The sequence below is a fragment of the Artibeus jamaicensis genome, unplaced genomic scaffold, assembly GCF_021234435.1.
Source record: "Artibeus jamaicensis isolate MK-2021 breed Jamaican fruit bat unplaced genomic scaffold, CSHL_Jam_final contig_536, whole genome shotgun sequence".
In the NCBI taxonomy this organism is placed as follows: Eukaryota; Metazoa; Chordata; class Mammalia; order Chiroptera; family Phyllostomidae; genus Artibeus; species Artibeus jamaicensis.
This window is the reverse complement of record NW_026521878.1, coordinates 985,505-1,011,323: the sequence shown is the minus strand read 5'-3', so window position 1 is coordinate 1,011,323 and position 25,819 is coordinate 985,505. Positions and strand designations below refer to the sequence as shown.

Genomic DNA, 25,819 nt, shown 5'->3' with positions numbered 1-25,819 from the left:
GGTTCTTCATTTCCAGCTGGTTCTTCTTCATGGTTTCTATGTCATTTTTCACGTTGATGTTGTTCCCACAAAATTCCTTGTAGTTCTCACCAAGTTCCTTGAGCATTCTTTTAAATATTACTTTGAATTTTATATATGATAAATTGCTTGCCTCAATTTAATTTAGATTTTTTATGGAGATTCCTTCTTCACTTTCATTTGAGGATTATTTCTTTTCCTACCAATTTTAGCTGTCTCTTCTTGTTTGTTTTTATGTATTAGATAGATCTGCTTTGACTCCAGGTCTTCATAGTATGGCCTTATGTGGTAGGAATCCTGTGGGACCCAGTGGTACAATATCCTGATCCGAATGCTTTAGCAATGTTCCTTGTATGGATTATGTGGTCTCTCCCATTGTCTGGATTGTTGTTGGCTCTTACATTAGTGTAATCTCTCTTCCAGTTGGCTGATTGAGAAGTTCTACCCTCACTACACCTTGTACTTGTTGCAAGGTCTAACAGAATACAGCAAAACAACACAAGAAACAAAACCAAAACAATTTTAAAAAACGGCAACATCAAACTCAATGACAAAGGAGCAAAGAATAATAAAAGTGGAAATAACATTGGCTGTTGTGGCTCAGTGGATTGAGTACTGGCTTGCGAACCAAAGGGTTGCTGGTTAGATTCCCACATCAGGGCACATGCCTGGGTTGTGGGCCAGGTCCCCAGAAAGGGGCGTGTGATAGGCAACCACACATCAATGTTTCTCTCCCTCTGTCTTCCTCCCTCTCTTCCCCTCTTTCTATAAATAATAAATAAATAAATAAGGAAAAAGAAATATAATAATAAAAGAAAAAATACAAGAAGCCCCCCAAAGAAAGTAAAATGGTTAGCAGAGAAAAGATGGAAGAGAAACAATAAGAGTAAGGTATAGAAAGAAGAAAATAACAGAAAAAGAATGATGGAAGAGGAAAGAGGGGGAAAATGGAGTACGAAAAAGAAAGAATAAAATGAGATATAAAAAAAATAGAGAAATAGAAGATAAAGAAAAATAATAACTAATTAAAAGGTTATGCAAAAGAAAAATAACAAAAATAATGAAAAAGAACAAAGTGAAATTCTTTTGAGCAGAGTTCAGTGCCTACTTGCTGGGTTCCTATTTTTGATGTGACTCTGATGTTGTTTGAAGCAGTACAAGCCAATGCCAGATGCTGTCAACATCTATTCCTTGGCAGCATATTCATAGCTACAACTGATGCACATCTACAATGTGATTGCCTGCTCTGCACTTGATTGTACACAGGATGAGCCATGCTGCACTTAAAGGCTCATTTCTTTCAGCACAAGGCTTAGGGGTGGGTTAACAAACATCCTGGTAAACTGCAGCCTCCACCTCCAAATGCCTATGCCTGCTAGACTTCTGTCAGCCTGATTCTCATCACTGACATGACTGTTTCTAAGGTGGTTTCAAACAGAAACTAGACCCTTGGGTCCCCTGATATATGCCTTTCAAACTTCAGGGAAGATGGTGGATGTGTTCCATGCCCCCCAAGTCACATATCTGAGTCTGTCCCAGATTATTTCCCTGAAGTCAGCAGGGTGGAACCCTGTATTAAGATAGAGTGTGGGGCCTCCAGAGCCCAGAGTTTGGTTCTGCCAGAAACCAGGATGGTGTTTCTATGGCTTTCCTGTGAGAGGAAAACACCAGACTGGTTGCCTGAAAAGTATACGAAATGGCCATGCCCTAAAGCCAGTCTCTGACACCCTCTGAGTCTGCCTACGTTGCCGTCTCCTCAGGAGGATTTAAGATGCAGGGTTGGGGTGGGGAAATGCAGGGTGGGGTGAGCAGTATTCCAGAGAGCAGGGAAGTGAGATTCCAGTGGGTGGGGCAACAGTATCCCACAGGGTGGGGTAATTAGTTTTCTCCTGGGAGAGGCTTGCTCTTCTCAAGAAAAATGTTTTTTGTAGTATTCAGGTATGTCTTGGCACAGGAATCCCAGCAGCCATTCCCCCACATTTTTCCCTAAAATCTTCCACTTCAGACTCTCCTCAGGTGACTCAAGTCTGTGCCACCCTCCATTGTCCAGAGCCCAAGGTGATAACTGCAAATAAAAAAACTATGCTCTGGGCCCTTAAAAAATAGTGTTTTTGACTCCAGTATGCTCTGTCTGTCTTTGGCAGACAAAACCCTGAGATCTTTCACCAGTGAATGTCACATGAGGTGTTGATCTGGGCACTCTGTGCTTGGAAGCTTGGTTTGGAATCCAGGCTTCACTCCTCTCAGAGGGTTGCTCCCATAACTATGCTATAACCTTGGCATGCCATCCATGGGATTGGGACCATCTCCTTCCATGTCCCTGTACTTCCTACCAGTCTTGTATGTTTCTGCTCATCCTCAGTTAAATGTCTATTCTTAAGGTAGTCTTCATTTTGTAATTTCAGGTGGCAGTTCTAATTTTTTTTAATTCCCAATTTGGTCCTGTGAGGAAGGGTAAGAAAGATTTCCCTACTCCTCCACCATCTTGCCACATGAAGACACGTTTTGAGAGAGAGAGGGATTCAGAGATCAGTGTAAATTAGCTTCTAAAATAACATTTAAAAGTTTGTCATGGTAGTATGTGTGTGGCAAAGGTTTGAACAATTTTAAAAGCTAAAAATACTGAGAAGGCTTGACATTCAGAACACATTATCTTTTTTCACCGGTAAATTTCCACTAAATCTCTAATAAACTTAGAGCAGGAGAACAAACAGTAGAATCTTTGTGAAATAACATAGAGATGAAGTAGTAGTCTGAATCTGAAGAGAACCTATATTCTTATGGATCCCTGGAGCTGAGGCAGCCCAATAGAGCGTTTGAGTGAGAAGACAGGGAGAGAGTTCATTCAAAGTCTGTCTGTTAAGTCGCTGCCTTAATTGTCTCCTCATACTACCTACAATTTCTAAACTTGTCCCTAAATATATATATATATTTTTAAATATATAATCTTTATTATATTTTCCCTGAACAGATACTTTCAAAAAGAGGACATACAGAGGGCCTAGAGACATATGAAAAAATGCTCAACAACACTAGCCATCAGAGAGATGCAAATTAAAACTACAATGAGATACCACAATGGCTATCATAACACATATCAACAAACAACAAGTGATAGCCAGGTTGTGGAGAAAAGGGGACCCTAGTACACTGTTGGTGGGAATGCAGACTGGTGCAGCCACTGTGGAAAACAGCATGGGATTTCCTCAAAAAACTAAAAATGGAACGGTGTTTAGACCCAGCAATTCTACTGCTGGGATGATACCCTAAGAATCCCAAAACACTAGTTCCAAAGAACCTATGCACCCCTATGATGACAGCAGTGTTATGTATAATTGCCAAGTGCTATTATACAACCTGAGTGCCCATCAGTAAACAAGTATTATAGAGTGTTGTGTATAATAGCCAAGTGCTGGAAACAACCTGAGTGCCCATCAGTAAACAAGTGGATCAAAAAACTGAGGTACATTTACACAACAAAATACTATGCAACAGAAAGAAAGAGGGAACTTCTATCTTTTATGCCAGCACAGATGGAATTGGAGAGTAGCACTGAAAGACAAATAGCATATGATCTTACCTATAATAGGAACCTAATGAACAAAACAAACTGAGGAGCAAAATAAAACCAGAGGCATGGAGACAAAGAACAGACCAACAGTGACCAAAGGAGATGTGGGAGGGGTATAAGGGTGAAAATAAGGGATGGGTGTAGTCAAGTAACATGTATAAATGACCCTTGGACATAGACAACAGCATGGGGATTGACTACAGGAGCAGGGGTGGGTGGGTCATGGGAGATCAACATAAAAAAAGTTGGGACAACTCTAATGGAACAACAACTAAAAAAATAAAAAGAAAAGAAAAATATATAAATGCTGTACTCCCAGCAAAAAAAAACCCTGAAAAAATAATGAATAAATATCAAACATGGTGAGCAAAAGAGCCTAAAAACAAAAGCAAGCAGATTGTTTGCTTCTATTTTCATAAATCTCAAAAACAGGCATATGATAGGATTGAAAGTCAGAATAGTGGTAATCCACTACTAGACAGCAGTCTCTGGAGAGAGTACTATGGTTGGGTGCTTCTGTGTTTTGGGGAGTACCCTATTTCTTTAACTGGGTTACTTGCTTATATAGGTATGCATACTTCCTTAATGTTCATTGATTCTTATAATTCATATGATGGCAGAATCACTTTTATCTGTGTGTGTTGTACTTCTATAGAGAATCTTTTTAAAAGACAAGTGTATTAACTAAAGGGACAAATTATGAAATATTTATGAACTACCATAAATGTTATTAGATTGTTAATAACCTAGAAATAAAACCACAAATTTTTGTTCAAACATATAAATGAAGATTTGAGGCGAAAAATATTTTTTTGGACATGGAGATTGACAGGTTCATCAAATCTGAGTGAAATATGGCATTTTCTTTCTTTGTATATCTTCACAAACCCCTTCCAGTTAGTTTGTGAAGATATATAAAGAAAATTAAAACAAAGACAATGGCTGAGACTCAGAGACAGGAACCATGACCTATTTTTACATGGTTTCTTAACATAAGGTAATAATCATCCTCACTGGAATGTTTTGTTTTTTTTCATCTAGTCTGAGTCTGATAGATTTGGGGCTACTGTTGTAGACTTAGTTGCTTATTCAGGATGCCCACAAACATTTGTGTCCTATCAGCTATTATGCGTTGAGTATATGTGTACCTTAAAATTTGTATGTTGAAACCATCCCACCCCTCACTTCCCATATGAGAGTATTAAGAGGTGAAGCTTTTTAGAGGTAATTAAGAGTATATAAGATCATGAGGTTGGAGCCCTCATGAATGAAATCAGTGCCTTTATGAGAATCACAAGAGAGCTTGCTTCCTTTTTTACCTCTCATCCTGGGGAAAAAAATGCCTCAAAAATTATTACACATATATTAAAAATAGATCTTCCTTTTGACCTAGCAATTCAACTTTTGTGAATACACCTGAAAAAATCCAAAGCACTAATCCAAAAGAACATAAACACCCCTATGTTCATTGCAGTGTTGTTTATAATCCCCAAGATTTGGATGCAGTTTAAATGTCCATCAGTAGATGAGTGGATGAAACAACTAAGGGACATTCGCACAATTCATGTTCTACTCAGCCATTAAAGAGTATAAACTTTCCCCTCCTTGCAACAGTATGGGTGGACCCGGAGAACATCATGCTAAGTAAAATAAGCCAATCAGAAAAACAAATACCATATAATTTCACTTGTATGTGGGATCTAATGAACGAACTGAACTATAACATAAAACAGAGACAGACTCACAGATGGAGAGCAGATGACAGTGAGGAAGGAGGAATTTAGGGAGTGGAAGGATTGAACAAAAAAGTCAAAGGACTCATGGACATGGACAACAGTGTGGCGATTGCTGAGGGGAGAGATGTATAAGGGGACTAAATGGTAATGGAAAAAATGCATTAAAGATTAAATTTTAAAAAGATTCTTATACAAATAAATTAAGCCTTCCAAATAAGTAATGAAGAAATAGCACATAGAATCATAATTCTTATTTTGAAACATTCTTCTTTGGACTCCATAATTCTCAGCCTCCATTAACATTACAAAGAACGGCTCAATAGTTTTAGTCAGTTTCTTTGTTTTACATAATAACAGATTGATTATAAGAAAGCTTTTCTTTGAAAAAAGAAAAGGATCCCCCATCTGGACAGCTAAGAAACAATACTTGAAGGATAATATTTGATCATAAAACAATGGACTTAAGGTTAAAGCCAATAACTCCCTGACACCAAAATTTAAACCATCATCAGGTAGAGTGTAAATTATCAGACCTGTTGTTTTCATCCTTTTCAATAGGAGTGAGCACCAAAGCTGCAGGGGTTTACAGGGCATGAAATAGTTTAAATAACAAAAGAAAGCCAATGGACTGGGTGTTATGACTATAAACAAACAACAAGGGTTGTTTTTCATTAATGAATTAAATTTACAGGTTTACTGAAGTATAGAATTTTCGAAGTATTCCTAAGCAGTTGTCTCTTAGCTGATAGCCATATAGCTCTTCTATAATGTGCGAACTACTTTATGTTCAAATACCTCCACTGATGAGGTCACATTCTTTACTGGGACATCATATTTTCTTTTTGGCAAGATTTAATTACAAAAAAAGTTATTTGAAATTTATAAACACCATTTTTAATCCCATAAGATTTAAACATTTACCTGATCTTTATATCTTTATTTTTCATTCTTCATTATTTTGATGTATTCATTATTGTATTTTTTATTTAGTTATTTTTCTAGTAGTTTTCTATTTCTCCCATCCCAGCCCACCCCGCCCCGTGCTCCCCAGTTGCTGTTTAATCCCCTATAATCAGCATACCGATTATAAGTAATCAGCAAACTGTCGTCCATGTCCATGAGTCCTTTTACCTTTTTGCACTATTGCTCTACCTCCTCTCCTGCCCCTCTCCCAATAACTGTGATCTGCTCTCCATCTATGAGTCTATCTCTGTTGTGCTTTATAGTTCAGTTTGTTCATTGTTGATTCCACATACAAGTGAAATCATATGGTATTTGTCTTTCTCTGACTGTCTTATTTCACTTAGCATGATGTTCTCTGGATCTATCCATACTGTTGCAAAGGGTAAAAGTTTATTCTTTTTTTATGGCCAAGTAGAATTCCATTGTGTGAATATCCCATAGTTGTTTCATCCACTCATCTGCTGAAGGATACTTGGGCTGATTCCATATCTTAGTGATTGTAAATAATGCTGTATTGAACATAAGGGTGCTTATAGCCTTTCCAATTAGTGTTTAGGGTTCCATTAGATACGTTTCCAGAATTGGAATCATTGGGTTAAAAGGCAGACTCATTTTTAATTTGGGGGGTATTGTTACAGAAACTAAACCCCTGCTCTAGAGGTTTTGTTCTATGGTTCATTTTTACCCACCACTGATAGGAATTGTGGCTCTCAATGCCAAACTTTGGTAAAAAAGAAAGAAACTATTCATTCAAAAGTTATACAAGTTTACAGTAATGGCGAATGTCACTGTTAAATCCCACTCTCTTTAGAAATGAAGATATACCCACAAACACACACAGAGTTCTGCCTCCCCTTGCCAAACCAGGCCAGTTAGGGGTTACGTATCCCAGGAAAAGAAATAGAAGTTTGGAGCTCATCTTGACTCCCAGTTCCTTCCAGTAATCTGTGCTCAGCTGGGCAAGTCTCCTGGGATCTGTTTCTTTGTGTTCCCATTTTGCCCACTTCTTTGTATTTTCTGCCTTAGCTGTTAAACTCACCAGTTATTAATCTAATCAAGCTGTGATTGGCACCACTGGGTGAGGCAGTAATCCTTCAGGTGGAGGTATTGCTTCCCCTTAGGCTGCCACTTGAAGAGGAGTGCTCTGCCTGAGATTTATGGCTCCTGTAGTATGGGGAATAACCCAACACAGGGATCCTAACTTCTGCTCCTTCAGTTTTCTCCTCAGAGCCACCAACCCCAGACTCTCCTGAAGCATCTCTAGTTCGTCTAGTGCATCTTTTGTCCTCCCTTTGCTGGAGCCCAGAGTAAGTAACTGCAATTGAAATTTTGTGCATTGGCCATTTAAGAGGCTCTCTGCCTCTCCAGCTGTGTCTTCTGGCAGACAGAACCCCTACTGTTTTTCATAGCTGGATATCATCTGGGTTCCTTTCTAGTTCTGGTGCTGCAGGCTAGGGAGCCCTGCTTGTGGTTTAGACCCCACACTTATTAGGGGCAACCCCTCGAACCTGTCATATCCCTCTGGAACTTCAGCTAAAACCCAGGGAATCCCAGCCAGCCCTTCTGTGCCTCCTCCACACTCCCTACCAGTTAGATTGTGATGAAGTGGTTTCTTCTGTCTGTTCATGGCTACAAGGCTTCTATGCACTTAGTGTTCAGTTGGTTATTCTAGATGATTTTCTCCAATTTAGTTGTAATTGCAGATTGGGCCTGGGAGGAGGTTGGTGCGGTAACTCCTCTGTGATCTTGAAAACTTACCATTTATCTCTTTGAATCACAAAAAGCAAAGATAGTACTTCTGTACAATTGCTCCCAAATATAATTTATGAAACAACACCCAAGGTGAACATTATTCTTATTTTATATTTAAGTACACTAAACCTGATAGAATTTCAAGAATGAATGCAAGATATTTAGATGTTTTCCCACTAAACATCTAAATATTTTCATATAGATGCTAGGGCTTAAAACTATTTGAATGATTAGATCAGTGCATTCTGTCATGCAAAAGATAAATTTAAACTTCTTTGATTTACCTTTGATCATTCTATCCTAGTTATATGAAAATCATGTGTTATATGCCAGGCACCATGGCAGTAGTGGGAATTTCCATGAAGACTCTGATATAGAGACAGAGAAGGATAAACACAATTGCTTGGATAAATATATAAGGTATTGTAGAGACATTTAAGAAAAAGGAGTTATGGAATGCAAATAATATGATGATGTTACCAATCTGGAGAGTGTGGGCCCTGATGGGGGAGGAACGTCTTGTTTAAGGGACCGTAAGTTTGTTGCCAAAGGAAAATGGTGGTTTTTGTCTGCCTGTTGTCACAAAAAGTCACATTTGTGAGGCAGGTATTGGTACAAAAAGGAAAGAGGAATTCAGGTGCTTGGGATCCTATTCATTTATAGTTTTTAGTGTGTTTAGAGCCCTGTCTACTCATATAGGACTCTATGAGTACTCAGTGTAAGAACCTTCCTGTGCTCCTATCCTGGCCAATGGGCAGAGACTGCTCTGGTGCCCTGAATGTTTTCCAGTACCAAGTTCACAGTGTTTGGAAAGGACAGATGAAGGCAGAGTGATTGATGTAGACTGCCTGAAAACACAAGGGCCTCATAGCATTGTTAATAAAGACAATCATCTTTAGAACAACAGGAATCCACTGAATTATTATTAGATTGTGATAGTGTTGTAAAGACAATGGTGTTTAGAACAAGAAAAATGTATTGAATTATTTGGGGGTTAGGTGACATGATTATATTTACATATGCAAAATATAATTATTGTTTCCAGAATGTTTTCATATTTTTTGTTTCATTTTGTTTTGCTGGGCTTGTACTCTAGGGGCATGGGTCAATTATTTGCAAATTAGCAAATCCTGCAGGTTATTCTGATGCCTGCTAACATTTGAAAACCATGGAAGGAAGATTTTATTTAGAACATTTGGTTCTCATTCCTGACTATACATTAAAATCATGTGAGACCTTGCTGAGCTCACTGAAAAAAATACTGCTGAACCATTTGAATTGGTCTGGGATGGAAAATGTACATTAATACATTTTAAAACTGATATTATTATACTTTATTTTTTAAACTTACAAAAATATTTTATTTATTTTTACAGAGAGGGGAAGGGAGGAGAAGGAGATGAAGAAAAAAATCAATGTGTGGTTGCCTCTTACATACCCCTTACTAGGGATCTGGCCCCAAACCCAGGCATATTTCCTGACTGGAAATTGAACTAGTGACACTTTGGTTCTCAGGCCAGCACTCAGTCTACTGAACCATGCCAGCTAGGGCTCAAAACTTTAAAATGAGTTTCCATAAATTACTGGGTTAGCCCATTAAGGAAATAACTTCTGATTGATCCTGAGACCAAATGATTATGGTAGGCTTGAGAGACAAAGAGGTAAGAAATTGTGGGAAATTCTTCTGTTTCCCACTGAAATTTTAATAATGCCAGGGCTATCAACAGAAGTAATACAGCCTTGGCAGTAGTCAAGAATATTCCTAATGGCCAATACTATTACAGAACTTGGCCTTTTGAGATTTTCTGCATTGGCACACAGGGAACCTTGAAGGGTGTGAAGGAAGAGAGTAATACTAGCAGATTCAGAGACAGCACAATGGAGTCTACCCACAAACGTGGACTAAAAACCAGGCTCTTTTCCCATTTTGATACCATAAATTTTGTGATGCCCATATAATGCACTAGGGAAAGAGAAACCCCAATCATATTTGAAATTAGATCCCCCATAAGATGAGTAGAGTAGTAATTCTTTCAGAGCAAAGCAACAAGATTATGTACCAAGCAATAAGAGTGCCTTACTCAATGTTGCTGATGAAAATAGTGATGCATCATCATTTTGTATGCGTAATCATTTTAGGCTTCATCAAAAGCCTGAAGATATTAAGTGATACCTTAAAATGGCTAAGGGACTGATGCCAGAGAGGCGAGTCCCTAGTGGAGACTTGATCCCTGGAGCCAAGAGGGTGCTTGGCTTCACAAAGGAAAGAATTCAAGATATGAGTCAGACAAGAGGTTAAAGTGGAAAAGCAGGTTTTATTGAGCAGAGAGGACAGTAAGAAAAGCTAATCCATAGACAGAATAGCAGATGCTTCTCATGAGAGAAGAGAGACCTCAATCATCTCTAGTGGTTGAGCTTATAGCTTACAATTTCTATGGAAAATTGCTGGTATGGGAAAATAAAGGGTGGAAAAACATCAGGGTTAAATTTAACCTTTACAAGGTATATTTTGTGGCCTTGCATTTTCATTTTATAGTATGAGTAAATGATAAGGTATAAGTGAGTAGCCATTAATCAATCTTCATGGGAGTTTTCTTTGAGACTCTTCTGGATTGGCTATCAACTCGAGTCAGCTGCATTCTGAGTCAGACAGCATGTAGCAGACCCCGACTTAGCTTTAACTTCAGTTAATACATGTAGTTCTCATGCCCCTCTCCTATATTAGAGCCATATGCTCAAACACATCATTATGAAAAAATAAATACAAAATATAATCACTTTTACATGCAAAAGACTAATATGTAATCACAGATTTAAATTAAAAATATTAGGAACTTTTGCACTTCAAGAAAACAAGTGATTTCAGGAAAAGAGATGGGACACTAGAAATATGAGCACAAAAACTAAACACAATTGATCTTTTAAAAGCTATAAATAATTTTTGTATTTTTAAAGGGGATAAAGCAAAACTCCATCTGACAATAGTAAGATACAGGGCAGGGTGTGAAGTCTCTCAATGAATAAACTACCAAGATCTTTAGCTAAAGTAGTATTAAATAATTGCGTAGCATTAGATTATATCTTAGATGAACAAGAGAATAAACATTCTCTTGACTACTAACTCTTCTTGTTGTGCTTATATCAATATATCTTCCCAGGTAGAAATCACTGCTCCCAAGATTTGTCAACAAGCTACATGGCAACAGACATTAGACCACCACACCCCTGTACTTGAAGGAATTGGTGAAGGAATCACAGACAGGTCTTCTGCTTTACTTTCATGGATACCAAATGAAATCAAATCTATTTTAGGAGGAATCCTAAAACTTGGGTTAATGATATTTCTTATTGTCTTTTTGATATATTTAATTAAAATAATTGCTCACTAACTTAACAAAATTGGGAAGGCAGTATCTAAACCCTTAGGAATGTCTTTATTTGATGCTAAGTGCTTTGCTTCTAATCGAGAGCTTTTTATTCCACAGCAAGTTAAAGGAAACTACTCTTTAAAAGGCAACGTAAAAATGGAACAATGATTGACAGTTGGGAGTTGCAACAGTAATTGAAAAACTATATTCTAGTCACGTAGTAATTATAGAATAGTTTGTACTAACAGACTCATAGAACAATCATGTATTAATTTTTTTCTTATGGGTGATTTGTGGATATCAGCAGTTGTAGTTCCTGCCTGACCAGTGAATAACCCTGACCACAAGAACTTGACAAACATCACGGATTCATACCAGAACCAGCAGAAATGCTGCCTGCACATCCTGGTCATGAACATCATCAGTAAAACTGTAGATAGAGCAATGGAACTACATGACGTCACATGTGGATGATAACAATGAGACCACCCCAGAGCAGAGCTGAAAAACTGCAAGTTACCAGAAATTCATCAGCCCTTCTCTTCCCTGGGTTCCCCCATGTAACATAGCCAGGATGACTAAGATGCTAATAAGGTTTTGGAGGCATGAGCCTGCACCCTTCTCCAGTTGTCGACTCCTGAATAAACCCTTTTCCTTCTCAACCAGAAACTGCCTCATGAGTTTGGCTTTCGTGGCAGTGGGCAGCTAGACCTGGGGGTCATAGTTCCAGTTTCATCTTGTCAGAGGAGAATAAATGTAACAATGGTCTTATTTGAGCAAACTTATTACATGTGCATCTTAAAAATAAGTGTAATCATGAAAACCAAAGAAATGTAACTAATAGCCTAGAAATCAGAAAAAAAGGGGAATAGAGAAAAATGTCTTAGAAAAACATATGGCAGAGAAAACATTTAAAGCAAACAAAACAGATGGTAAACAGGAGATATAAAATGAGTAGAAAATTTATTTCTGAAATTAGTAAACTTAGGATGTACATTAAATGTACATGGATTATCAATTTAGATAAAAATAACATAATGTAAAGTGACAAATTTATATTGCTTACCATATACTCATCTAAAGGGGAACCACCCAATACATAAGAAGAGAGGAAAAATTTATTAGCTAAATACCAATTACAAAAACAAAAGTTGGGGTAGCAATTTTAATAGAAAGAATGTAAATTAACTCAAAAGCACAAAAAAATAAGCAAGAATAAAAGCTCAAAAGGCAAAAAGGGTTAAAATAATTCAGAGAAAAATTTGTCAAGATAACATGAAAATTTTACTGATATCATATAAATAGTTCTCAACTATATACAATAATAGTATTTTAAGGAGAATTTTTAAATTCCATGATTATAGTAAAAGATTCTAAATATATTCTTGAAATAAGCATGTATGTACATCAAGATATAAAAGTCAGAATAAGAAGTGTTGAACTACAATGATCTGGCATGATATAAAACATAAAATCTTTTCAGAAATAAAGAATATATTTTATTCCATGTTTTTACAAGATTTCACTGAAATAAGTTTTTGCTAATATAAAAAATTCCCTCAAATATAATTGAAATATCTTTTTTTCTCTTTCTCTTTATTTGTTTTGAATGCATGTAGTATTTGAGAATTAATTCAACTTTACAGTTTATCTTTTAGACACCAGTATTTACTCAACTACAAGGATATTTCTCACTTAACATAAGCAATCTGTTCTAGATAAAAGTACTAACCAAGAGCCTGTTTGCCATTATGTTAAGTGAAGAAATTCATAATGTACTAGGAGTTACTCCAAATTCCCAAATCCTAAGCTTCCGATTCTGAAAATAGCACTAAAACACAGAAAATATGTGTGTGTGATCTCATTAAAAATACTTCTGTCTTTATTTTATAATTTTCTCTAAAATGTTTTGATGATTAAATTTAACACTTGGAATTTAGAGAAGACTGAATTTTTAAAAACACCTATAGGAAGATCAAAACAAATACTATGGCAGAGAACCTCTCATCAAAACAGATGCTATGATCCCTCTTAACACCAGTAACATTTAAGCAGGACCTCCCTTTACTGACATTCAATTCAAGACTCTTATAGGTGATTCAGATATTCTTTTTCCCATTGTACTTTTTAATAAATTTTATGGGTGACATTGACTAATAACATTATATAAGTTTTAAGTTTTCAATTCTAAAATGCATCAACTATATATTTCACTGTGTGCTTACCACCTATAGTCTAGTCTGCCTTCATTACCATGTATTTTATCCTTTTTACTCCCTTCAACCTCCCTCCCCTTTGCTTCCTCTTTGGTAGCCTTCATATTATTTGTCCCTATTAGTTTATTTATTTGTTTTCTTGGTTCATTTGTTGTTTTCCACTTTATGTATAACATCTGTGAAATTATATAATTCATCCTTTTCCATTTGACTTATCTTACTTAGCATTATGCTCTCAACATCCATCCTAGTTGTCACAAATGGCAGAATTTCGCCCTTCTTGTGGCTGAGTAGTATTCCATTATATATGTATGTATCAAACTTTCTTTGTTCAATTACCTATCCAAGGTCATTTAGGTTGTTTCAATGTCTTGGCAACAGTGAATAATACTGCAGTGAACATAGATATATATATATCTGTACAAATAGTTTCTAATTTTGGAGTTGATACGCAAAAGAGGGATTTCTGGGTAATATAGTAGATCTATTTATTTTTATTTATTTTTTGAAGAGTCTCCATATTGTTTTCCATAGTTTACATTCTCACAAGTAATGAATGAGGGTTCCCTTTTCTTTACATCCTCTCTAATATTTACCTTTTGTCTTATTATAGACATTCTAACAGGTGTGAGTAATATATTATTCTGATTTTTAAATTATATTTTATTAATTATGCTATTACAGTTGTCCCATTCCCCCCTTCATTTCCCTTCACCCTGCATACCCTCTCCCACCCACATTCCCCCCCCTTTAGTCCATGTCCATGTGGCTTAAGTTTTTTAGCTTTTACATTTCCCACACTGTTCTTGCCCTCCCCATCTATTTTCTGCCTGCCGTCTATGCTACTTCTTCTCAGTACCTTTCCCCTGTCTCCTCCTCCCACCCTCCTGTTGCTACCCCTCCATGTGATCTCCATTTCTGTGATTCTGTTACTATTCTAGTTGTTTCCTCAGTTTGTTTTTATTTTAGGTGTGGTTGTTAGTAATTGTGAGTTTGCTGTCCTTTCACTGTTTATCTTTTTTATCTTCTTTTTCTTAGATAAGTCCCTTTAACTTTTCATAAAGTAAGAGCTTGGTGATGATGAACTCCTTCAACTTGACCTTATCTAAGAAGGACTTTATCTGTCCTTCCATTCTAAATGAAAGCTTTGCTGAGTAGAACAATCTTGGATGTAGGTCCTTGCATTTCATGACTTGGAATACTTCTTTCTAGCCTGTTTTTGCCTGTAAAGTCTCTTTTGAGAAGTCAGCTGACAGTCTGATGGGAACTCCTTTGTAGGTAATTCTCTCCTTATCTCTTGCTGCTTCTAGGATTATCTCCTTCATTTTTATCTTGGCTAATGTAATTATGATGTGCCTTGGTTTGTTCTTCCTTGGGCCCAACTTCTTTGGAATTCTCTGAGCTTCCTGGACTTCCTGGAAGTCTATTTCCTTTGCTAGATTGGGGAAGTTCTCCTTCATTATTTGTTCAAATAAGTTTTCCACTTGTGGCTGTTCCTCTTCCCCTTCTGGTACCCCTATAATACAGTTGTTGGCGCATTTAAAGATGTCCTGGAGGTTCCTAAACTTCTCATTTTTTTAAATTCTTGTTTCTTCATTCCATTCTGGTTGAATGTTTCTTTCTTCCTTCTGGTCCATTCCATTGATTTGAGTCCCAATTTGCTTCCCATTACTATTGGTTCCCTTGGCATTTTCCTTCATTTCACTTAGTGTAGCCTTCCTATGTTCCTCTAATTTGTGACTACAATCAACCAGTTCTGTGAGCATCCTGATCACCAGTGTTTTGAACTGTGCATCTGATAGATTGGCTATTTCTTGGTTGCTTAGAAGTATTGGCTCTAGGGCTTTGTGCTGTTCTTCTTCTTGAGCCACAATGTTTTGGTCTGTTTGTGCCTGTTAGGTATGAGGGGCAGAGCCTTAGGTGTTCACCAGGGCAGGGCAACCCAGGTCGCTGGGTTGTGGTGCTATAGTGGGGGCGGAGTCTCAGAGGGAACAATGGCACTTTGCTCCACTCTCTGTTGCACCTCAGTCCCTTCTGCCACTTCCCCCAAGCAAACTGGGCCTTTCTGGTGCTGATTCTGTGTGGGTGGGCTTGTGTGCATTCTAGGACCCTATGGTTCTCTCCAAGAAACTCTCCTGTGAGGCTGATAGTCTCTCCCTGTGCCTCAACCCCCACAGGTACTTTCAATCAGTGTTTTGAGACTTTATTTCCCAGAACTAGGACCCTGGATTGTGCGATCTATCTCGCTCCCCAGTTATCTGTGTGCAAATGTGGGACCGCTGCCCTGTCAGCCAGCCACTTTGCACACAGTGCCCCACTTCTCAATCGCCATCTTGCTGGGTCTGCCCATTGCCATCCCACGTCCGGGGTCTGCCAGCTGCTGCCTGGGCACCCAGGGTTTGCCAGGTGCTGTCTTGCTAGCACCACTTACCAGTCTGGATGAATGTGTCTATTTTAACACCTTGGTTGTCAGACTTCCATACAGTTCAATTTTCTCTCAGTTTTAGTTGTTATTTTGTTTCTAAATTGTTGTTGTCCTTATTTTGATTGCTCAAGGAGGCACAGTGTATCTACCTATGCGTCCATCTTGGCTAGAAGTCTATATTATTGTGATTTTGATTTGCATTTCTTTTATAGGTAGTGAAGTTGAGCATCTTTTTGTGTATTTTTTTGGCCATTTGTATGTGTTCTTGGAAAAAGATTCTATTCTATTGTATTTAAATATTATTCCATTTTTCCAATTTCTTCATTCTATTAAAATGTGTTTAGAATATGAATCATAGCCCTGGCTGGTATAGCTCAGTGGATTAAGCAAAGGCTGTGAACCAAAGGGTCTCCAGTTCAATTCCCAGTGAGGCCACATGCCTGAGTTTTTGGCCAGGTCTGCAGTGGAGGCTAGATGAGAGGCAACCATGCATTGATGTTTCCCTCTCTTTCTCCCTACCTTCCCCTCTCTCTAAAAATAAATAATTTATAAAAATATGGAGCATAAGTATGCTTGTTTCCTTTATCAAGTAGATAAATTCTATAACATTCAGATATTAGCAACCAGAAATTATTCTATAGGTAAAAATTAAACAAATACTCTAAGTAATATGATTCTAATGCTTATAAGTATAGTACAACCTGGATCATACTGTATATAGTTACTTTAAAATATTTCAACATTAACTGCTCTTAATATTTTTTTTATTTTATGATTGCACAATCTATTAAGGAATTATTAGATATGCAGAACTTATATCCCACATTATTCTAATTTGGATAAATAGTTGTTACATCAGCCAAGTGTCTTGGTTCTAAAACTACCTTAAAATCACTATTGGGCCACTGGTGAAAAATATAAATTTTTAAAATTCATGTAAAGTTGACTTATAGGCCCACAAGACATTTTCTCTCTGTATATTTTCTCTGCATTTAAAATATATCTTGCCAAAGCATTGATATGGTCATTATATTTAAATGTGACAGACTAAACTTGCACATGTTCCTCTGCTCCCTTCATCAATTCCCAATAAAGGACAGTAGAGGGATTAAACAGGTAAGGGCATGAGGGTTAAGAAGAAGAGGATGGAAGGCAAATGAAAAATGTCAAAACAGTTTTAGAAAATAAAAATTGGGTGGGTAGCAGCAAATTTATGCTTTAGCTTTTATAATCAGTTAAGTGCCTGTGGCATGATTAACAGCTAATCTGTAGCTTTTCCTCTAACCTACGGATATGACCCTTAGATAAACTCTTCTGGAAAGATCAAGTACAGAAAGTATAAGGGTTTTGTGTCTCCAAGGTTAATGAAGGCTCTGATGAGTTTGCTTTGTAACAGACTAAGATCCTGTACCTGGTAATTAAGATTATTTATGAAGTAACATATTATTGACAAGTAACCTGAAATTGATAATTAGTTGTAATTAAGGAGTAATGTGCAATTGATGAGATGTAGTTTCACCAGGGAATGACAGCCATTCAGGTACCCCTGTGAGTGATAGATGACACCTCCAAATAATGCTTTCCTCAGCCTCATCTCACATGACTACTTGCATACAATGAGGAATGACTAGGATGTTTGGATTCTGCCCCTGCGAATCATGAGACATCTGCTAGCTATTCCTATCCACCATATTCTCCCTGTCCTACACTCTTTTTTAAACTTAGTAAATTTGGTATCAGATGAACTTCATTGTTTCTTCTGAATTTGGTTGTTAAGCTCACCCTAAAATCATTGTGATTTATCAAGCAAAGTTTATGTTAAAGACTAAAAGAAGCAAGGGGAGGTAGAGTGACTAACTTGTGTCATAGACCACCTGAAAGTAAAACAAATTGGAACACTGCATTTGGGAGTAATAAAAAAGGGAGGCTGGCCTGAAGAAATTTTAAGAACATGGATACCCATACTTAATGACTTTACTACTCTATGGCAGACAATTATCCTTTTCTTAGCCCTACAGAAGGCCTACAGGTTTAGTTTTTGGAGACAATGCATTTTCTCTATATAAAATGTCCTTCCCCAGGAATCCAAAAAGAAAGCAGAGACAGAGATATTTAAGAGGCCTTAGATGTTAGGAGAGTAGGAAAATAAAGAGAAGAATGAGGCACCATAGTGAAAATAAAGAATTTGTGTAAAAACCTACACTCAACTGTGTGTTCTATTTTTTCTTCTTACTTCCTGAAATGCAGATTTCAAGATTATCCTGAATATTGGAGAAATTATAAAGCACCTACACTTACTGACATTTAGAGTTTCCTCCCAAAACAAACACATCTCATGAGATTATCTCATGACCTGCCTAAGCATAAAGTTTCCAGTAGCTCTCATATTAGAAACTATTAATTTTTTCAGATGTCGAGAAAACAGGGATGGGTGCTAACAAGGGAAATAGAAGAAGGAAATCTTCAGGTTGATGGAGAGGAATATGCTGAGGTAAATGCTCTGCATCTGGGGTAGGGAAAAGTCAGCACCCATTGGAGGAGGAAAAGAGAAAAACCTAAGGAGGAAAGATTTCAAGAAAAAAATGTCTCTCTTTCTGGACTTTGTAGAGCAAGAGCTGCCATCATGGGAGTTGACATCTGCCACAGTAAAGCCTGAAGGTTTCTGTGCCAAAAGACAAAAGAGCTGGGATGTCTACCTAAGACTGTTTGTCAAGGTACACAGGTTTCTAGCATAACCTTCAACCAAGTAGGGAAAAAGGTTGTTCATGAGTTTCATCAACCAGTCACCTCTATACCTTCCCTGGATGATCTGGGAGATGAAGCTGCCTAGCCCAGAAGGAAAAACTGTTGTGGTTGTAGGGACTATAACCAATGCTGTGCATATTCATGTGGTGCCCAAACTGAAGGTGTGTGCACTTCTTGTGAGCAGAGCAGCTGTTCCCAAAACCACATGTTCCAAGCCACGGGCAAGATGCTTGCCTTCAACCAGTTGGCCCTGGACTCCCCCAAGGACTGTGGTGCTGTCCTGCTTTCTGGTCCAAAAATCGTGGAGAGGTGTTCAGGCATTTCAGCCAGGCCCCTAGAATCCCTCAAAGCTGCACCAAACCCTAATTACAATCCAAGAGCCAGAAGTTAAAGTGTGTGTGAGGCCAAGGGGCCAGCCACAGCTACAAAGACTAATTCCAGTTCCTACCTTCTTATTTAAAAGATTTAGATGCTAAAAAAAAGAAAAAATGGTGCAGATAATTTACTTGATGTACTCAGTGATATTAGGATGAATATTTTAGTTGACATCCAGGCATAAATTAGTCTAGAGATGTATATTTTACTGTTTGTGGAGGCGTAAATGGAGCTTAATCCTAATACTCTGTAGCATGAAGTGAATAAATAAAGTTATGACATTATTTGGAAATATAGAAGTAAATACAACACATGAAGCTAAACAGGTTAAAAAATGTTTGTTTCTAGGGGTAGGGCACAGAGATGAGAAAAGTAAGAAAAAGAATTACATTTTTACACTAGATACCATATAGTGTTATTCTTAAAAATATATTCACTTGATAAACTAATAAAATTAATAAATTTCTTAAAATGAATATTTTCTCTAATTATTTCTTTATGGATAACATTTTTTAACCATTTGCAGTAGATTTTATACCCTTTCCAGATCTGAGTCCAGTGTGTCCTTAGTGCTCTTAGGCCAGTTTTTAAGTAGTTTCCTTATGTGAAGTTCATTAGTAAGCAAACTGTTGGAAAAGATAAGTAGGAAGATGTGACCTCAGGTGGACCCACCAGCTAGACTCAGGCAATCAGAATCAGAGGCTCTTCATGCCCTCCCTGGTCCCTGGAATGCAAGTCCTGCTTATTCTTCCCATCCTGTTTCAAGGAGACAGTTTAAAGTAAGTGACATGTTACTGAGAACTTCTAGGCAGTGTAAGTGCCTGGACCCAGTGAAAGTCTCCATATAAACATTTAAAATTCTGACTGGAAGGTGCAGAGATCTCATTTTAAGGTCAACCAAGAGAAGCCTCATATGCAAAGTTCTCTTGCTTATTAAACCTACCACCTGCCACTCTGGAATAGTCTGCCTCTTTCATCCATTCATCCTTGCCCTTGGTGCACAGGGGCCAGTATCTGAACCAATGCACATCTCATAGGGTTGTTATGAGGATCTAATAAAATAATATATATAAAACATTGTGCAGAGCGCCTAGACACTCTCACTTTTGTTGTCACAGAGATTTTAGGATTTTTGAAGTAGTATGACTTCTAATATGGGATCTTATAAAATATACTGGTTTGTCCTTTGTTTTTATTTAAATATATAAGGTACACATTTTCTGTCAGTATAGCCAGTGCATTGTAAGATGTCTAACAGCATCCCTGAGTTTTACCCACTAGATGTCAGCAGCAAGAACTTCATCCCCCCAACTTTGGCAACCAACAACGTCTCCAAGATGTTACCAACATCCTCCAGGTGGAAAAAAATTGCTGCTTGTTGAGAAACACTGATATACATGTACCTCATTTCCCCCAATGTCTGTACTGTCTTTCCAAGGAGGTACTAAGATCTATTTAACTACTTGTTGATTGGCAAATATTTGATTTCTCAATCTTAATATTATATGAACCTGAATGAAGATTTTGGTTTAAAATTTATAACCAGAATGATGCAATAAAAATTATTGTGCACAAATGTTTGACTGTGTCTTAAGAGATATTCTGGTTTAAGGCAATAGGACAAACATAAATAACATTTTAAATTAAATTTTAAATTATAAAGTTTAGTGATTCAAAAAATATATATATATATCTTTTTTTTCCTCTGGCTGGTGTAGCTCAGTGGATTGAGTGCAGGCCTGTGAACCAAAGGATCATGGCTCGATTCCCAGTCAGGGCACATGACTGGGTTGCAGGCCAGTTCCCAGCAGGGGACGCTTGAGAGGCAACCATACATTGATATTTCTCTCCCTCTCTCCTTCTCTTCCCCTCTAAGATAAATAAATAATAATAATAAGTTATTAATATATATTTGAATATATTATGAGTATATTAGATATATATGAATATATTCATATATATTGTTTCAGCTTCCCTAAAATCATTAGAATTTCTTATACTATAAACTGATTTAAATAAAAATAAATTCTTTGCATTATTTCAGGTGTTTCTGAAGCTTAGCAGCACTTTACTTGGGAAGACACTGCTAATTTTCAAGAATCATAATTTAAACCATAAAAATCCTCTTGAGAACATTATTCTCCAAAACAAAGTTTGAAATGTATGTTTCTGGAACAGTACAAAACTGACAAATATCTCCCCTTTCAAAGATAAAGTTCCTTTACTGGGTAGAGTAATCTTGGATGTAGGTCCTTGCATTTCATGACTTGGATACTTCTTTCCAGCCCCTTCTTGCCTGGCAAGTCTCTTTTGAGAAATCAGCTGACAGTCTGATGGGGACTCCTTTGTAGGTCACTGTCCCCTTATCTCTTGCTGCTTCTAGAATTCTCTCCTTCATTTTAAACTTGGGTAATGTAATAATGATGTGCCTTGAAATGGAAGGGCAGATAAAAAGCTTCTCAGATAAGGTCAAGTTCAAGGAGTTCATCATCACCAAGCCCTTATTATATGAAATGTTAAAGGGACTTACCTAAGAAAAAAAGATTAAAAATATGTACAGTGAAAGGACAGCAAACTCACAGTTATTAACAACCACACCTAAAACAAAAGCAAACTAAGCAGACACCTAAAACAGGAGTGGAGCCACAGAAATGGAGATCACATGGAGAGTTAGCAGCAACAGGGGAGTGGAAGGAGAGTGGCGAGAAGGTATAGAGAATACATAGCATAGATGGTGAGGAGAAAATAGCGGAAGGGCAAGAGTAGTGTGGGAAATGTAGAAGCTAAAGAACTTACGACACTTGGACATGAACTAAAAGGGAGAAATGTGGGTGAGAGGGGGTGTGGGGGGTGGAGGGGAATGAAGGAGAGGGAATGGGACAACTGTAATGATATAATCAATGAAATATATTTTAAAAAGATAATGCTCCTATGTGACCATTACAACATATTTATTATTTTGGGGAGGTTCATGTATTAGTTTGGAAAACACAGCCTTCAGAATGCTATTACTTTTTTCTTCTGGGTAAATAGATGTGCAGATTGACTTTGTAAATTATTTTTAGAAAGCATTTTATAAACAATTTGTATACAAGGAAGAAACACATGCAGAGTTCACAAATTACCAGTGAAGTGGACCGCTAGCCCTCTTTTGCACACTGGGGAAATGGACCAGTGAACAAAATTATCCCATGTCCTAAATTGTGTCCAACCATGCAGAGAGTGTTCAAGTAATGTTGCTATTTGTTTGCTGTTTTTCCCCCAATGTGAAAATTATGCTTTTCAGTCAAGCTTTGACTTTGCGCAACCTCTTCATCAGAACTCTGGAAAAAGCTAGAAAGAATAAAGGCACCTTAATTTACACTAGGACTTCAGGTTCTTCATACCAAGGACTTCAGGTTCTTCATATCAGCGTGCTCTACAAGTGATTTTGCAAACAGCTTTCTCTTTCATTTTCTTCCATCTTTTTATCTTGCTCTATTAAACACTTCAGAATAAGATGTCCTGCAGGATGTTCTGCAATGTGAACCTCTCCATCCTTGTCACCCCAATGCAGTTATGCTGCTGCCCAGCTGGCAGTGACACTCGTGGTAATTTGACCACTCCAACAGCAACCACAACACACACACACTCAGACACCAACATAACTCAGACTTACCTAGCACCACATCTTGGATGTGTCCTTGTAGGTAACTTAACAAAGCTGAAGAGATAAATTCTAAGAGCTCTGGGGTCAGATCTCTGTAACTTTCTTACTCTGTGTGCTTCCGGCTCCTTTCGGCATAACTTCATTGATTTCTGATAAGAATATTGTGCAGGGTCTTTGGGAATGAATAGGAACAGCAGAATCTTCCCTCTATATTTGTCATTTAATATGTTAAGCAAGGAACTAATAATTTCTGATATGATTATCTACTTCACAAGTTTAGTATTATCAGTACAATCAAACTCTGCCAGTAAAACCAAGTGGGAGTATTAGCCATTAGCCACCTTTTCAACAAGTCTTCATTTTTTTGCAGCAGCAGCTTTTCTGTCTTTGGATGTGCCATGCCTTAGGTGGTGCATAACCACTCAAGTGTCATCATGTGTGTGCCAGGTGTATCACTGCTTCACGGACACCTTCAGTCACTTCTAATCTTAGCTTTGGGTGTGCATAACTTTAAAAAAAATCCAGGAATACTTTATGCACCAAAGAATTCTTAATCATAGCTTCCTTTTGGGCCATTATAGTTAGAATCTGTTTTATTTCAACAGTAAGCTCTATCTTCTCTGGTTATACCTCTAACACTTTGTCCAGAGTTCAGTGATCTGCTGACTTGAAAAGCTGAAATGTGTTCCTATAGAGCTCCTGTGTCAACATGTTCCTTTGCTCCTAAATGGTGTTGTCACTGTTTGCGTACCCCTGACAGCAGATAATTCCGCATGTTGGAGCATCTTCTATGTGTGGTCTTCAAAATTTGTATCTCTGCCAGCTGTGGCTTACTCCCATATGTAAGAAATTTCTTAACAATATTTCTGAAATATTAAGCTTTACTCAATTCAACAAAATTATCTCTCAGTTCTTCGAAAGCCTGTTTTCTCTATTCTTCATTGCCATATTGAATGTAACACTGGATCACACAAATTGAATCATGTGCAAATGCAGTAGTTTTAATTTTTCCTCAAATCAACTTCTGCAAATCACTCAGCAACTTCACTTTTTCTTTGTCATAGCCTTTTCTGGTTAAGATCTCTCAAATATACTTTGCCCTGGCATAGCTGGTTCTAGCACTGTATTGCATGTTTTGCTTCATTTCTTTATTCTTTTTGAAATCATCCCATTTGGGTTTCCTGGGTGCTGATTCATCACTTTTACAGTCTGGCTGAAATTTTCTCTCTTGCTGAGTTTATTTGCCTGCTAGAATTTGTTCTTTGGTATTTTATTCCCTTGCTGCTTATTCTTGAACTGCTTCACACCTTTTTTCCTGGTTTTGTGTCAATTTTCTGGAAGGTCTTAGATGTGATTTTAGGCACACATTCTTTTACAACTTTTCTTACTGATGTCTTTGAAGAACCAGAATCATTGTTTTTATGAAACCTATTTTTTTCTTATAATGTCTCTGTATATTTTTCTGTTGTGTTTCTTTTCTTTGATTTCCATCATAGAAACTTGCACATTTGTGGCCCAGTTAGCTCCTGGCTCCAGCTGCTGTTTCTGGTTTAAAATTAAATATTTAAGGTGATTTAATTGTAGGAACAATTAACTATGTATTACTATTATCAACTTGCTTGTTCTAGACCTAGTGTAATGCTCTAGAAAAGCACAATTAACAAACTTTAAAAAAAACAAATTGATACAAAGAAAGGAATACAATAATACAAGTGGAACAACATAAACAGTACAAAAAGAAAACACTGATGGAATCATTTCTTTTCTATTGCTTTGGAATTCAAAAATTACAGACTGTTCTTTCTTGTTAACAAATAGCTGTCCAAATGCACCAAAATTAAAACCAAATTTTGGTGTATTTGGACATAAAAACCAAATTAAAATGTTGATGAGATTGAGGAGGTACTGGTAGATGTCCCAATCCTGAATATTTTATGATCTGTCACCATTCACAACATGTCAGGGTTTACCTTCTTTGAAGCTCAGTCTTCAAAAACATGATAAAAGCATATAAACAAACCTCTGACACAACAGCAATGGTCAAGGGACACTTAACGCTTTAACAATCCATAAAGAAAACTATAGTTGGAGCCAGCTGTATATATATTTTTGTTCATTTGATTTTATTTTTTTTCTATTTGTGAACTGTGATTTACACATGTCTAAGTGCCTCCTTTCTATCCTCTCCACACAATCTTCATACAGTTTTCCATGACAGCCACATGGCCCACAATAGTCACCCCTTTGGAGAAGTGAAACAGCCTCTTAAAAACTTAATGTCTCATACAAGATTAATAATGTTTTATTTAATAAAATGCTTTTATTACAAAAATAAATTTTACTTTGCATAATCTTTGAGGACATATATCATAAAAATACAAAAATATACCACATTTTATTCCTGAGAGATTATCACTTTTCTTACCTCTTGGTATACCCTCCCAGACTCTTTCTGATGCTTAAATATGTATGTATTTTTTTACAATAATGAAATTATACTATACATGCTGTTGTATAACATGCTTTCTTCAGCTAATGCTCTTTACTTCTCCTTGTCAATGTATTTTTTCTTATATTACACTCAGTTCTGCAAACAAATTTCCTCAAATGCCACCAAAATGCCCTTTGCAACTGGTTTCTTCTATTTTCAAAATTTTTAAATATATTTTTAAAATTTTATTGATTATGCCATTACAGTTGTTCTATCTTCCCCTTCATTCCCCTCCACCTTGCACACCCCTCCCCCACCAACCCCCCTTTAGTTTATGACCACACGTCTCAAGTTCTTTAGATTCTATATTTCCCATACTATTCTTGCCCCCCCATCTATTTTGTATCTACTGTCTATGCTACTTATTTTCTGTACCTTCTCCCCCCTTCTCTTTCTCCCCCTCCCCTGTTGCTAACTCTCCATGAGATCTTCATTTCTATTGTTCCAGTTCTGATCTAGCTGTCCTCTTAGTTTGCTTTTGTTTTAGGTGTGGTTGTTAATAACTGTGAG

General features: G+C 37.1%; 2 pseudogenes; one reads left to right on the top strand and one right to left on the bottom strand.

Moving 5' to 3' along the window:
* The first annotated feature begins 18,672 nt into the window (after positions 1-18,672).
* On the top strand, positions 18,673-19,196 carry LOC128628108 (60S ribosomal protein L18-like; annotated as a pseudogene).
* A 3,212-nt stretch (positions 19,197-22,408) lies between these two features.
* The window catches only part of LOC119058999 (pumilio homolog 3-like), a 34,799-nt pseudogene continuing 31,388 nt past the window's right edge, over positions 22,409-25,819 (bottom strand).